Genomic DNA, 1,559 nt, shown 5'->3' with positions numbered 1-1,559 from the left:
CGATACCATACCGTCGAGACAGAGCTCCGGTACGGTGATCGTTGAGCTTTGCAGATCCGGATAGGGAAGCGTGACAGGTGCCCAGACCTAGTGGTGATAGCTAAGGGGTTTTCTGAACATGACTCCTAAGCCGTAGAAACTCGTCCCTGAGCGGGGGACGTGGAGCCACTTAGGGTAACTCAGTAGCTGACCGGCACATAGGGGGTCGCACCCCGCTTTGTGGATGTATGGTCCCGTGTGAGGGTCGTCAGTTAACCTCCACGGATGATGTTCAGAGAGAGAGTCACGTATTCGGATCCAGCCATACGATCCCCTCAGATTTGCTTATGAGGTCGCGCCTCACCTCAGGACGCTGATCATTTCACTGCATAAGATGGGCAAGCCTCTTATGATGCATAAAAGAGTTGTAGCTTAGATCACCCTGCATAGAAACCCGAGAAAGACCGTGGTTACCTACCAAGATAAGGATGCGAAAAGAGCCTACAAGTAGGCTACTTACTGAGTATTCTTTTATACTCATTCCTTTCTACTCTTTTTTTTTTCAGGCGAGTGAGGCCAGGGATCGAGGCGGGAATGCATGCTGAATCTTAATGCCACAGAGGAGTGTCCCGGGGCGTCTAGGAGTCTGTGCCTAATTTTGTTTAGATTTGTCATGCATTGTTTTGTAAACCGCTTACTTACTATTCATATTTGAACACCTTGTTTTGGATTTTAAACCTCCTTCATAATTGTTAAAGTTTCTTTTTGTGAAATCTCGTTTCTCTATTGGTTCTTACACGATTTCATTGCATAGTCTGTTGGTCCGGCTCTTAATTTCGAGATTCAAATTTTGGGCTGTGACAGTTTGGTATCAGAGCCTTGTTTTAAGGTCCTGTAGACATTAGGTTGTAGAGTCTTGTATCTCTGTGGCTTAAGTTTCGACACGCTCCGCCGCGACCTGGTAAGTTCTCTGATAACTGAGAAATAGGAAGACTTGAGTTATATGCTATTGGATCTAAGACGAGGATTAAAATATTAAGGATGTGCTTCTTTGAATTAGGCACAATGAGAACGCATTTTTGACTCACTCCCCTCTGTTGTCAGATAATGGCGCCAAAGAGAGGAGGAGATTACCTTGGGCCTGGTCCTAGGAGGGGCAGGAGAAGGGTCGAAGAAGACCCAAATCTTCATTTCCTCGAGATGGAGCAACACCCACCTCTAGAGGAGAACCCAGAACTGACCTCGGATGAGGAACAAACGCCGCCACCGGCGCCCGTGCCGAGGCGAGCTAGAAGGAAGGCCGAGCCTCGAGTTATTCTTGAGACTGCTCCTCAGGATCAGGAACCTGAAGAAGCTCCACCAGCGCCAGCACCGATTCCTGTGGTGCCTGCTCAGTCGACGACGACAGTTTCAAGGGATGAGTTTCAGGCTTTCATGAGAGCCACCATGGAGACTCAGGCACAGATGGCTCAGATAATGCAAACTCTAGCGACAAACCAGACCACTGTGCAGGGGACGAGTGATCCGGGCACGACTATAGAGTCCCGTTATTTGAAGGACTTTCAGAGGTATAAACCGCC

Source organism: Cucurbita moschata, unplaced genomic scaffold (genome assembly GCF_002738365.1).
Source record: "Cucurbita moschata cultivar Rifu unplaced genomic scaffold, Cmos_1.0 Cmo_Scf00068, whole genome shotgun sequence".
Lineage (NCBI taxonomy): Eukaryota > Viridiplantae > Streptophyta > Magnoliopsida > Cucurbitales > Cucurbitaceae > Cucurbita > Cucurbita moschata.
The sequence above is the reverse complement of the archived record's forward strand: the minus strand, read 5'-3'. Positions refer to the sequence as shown.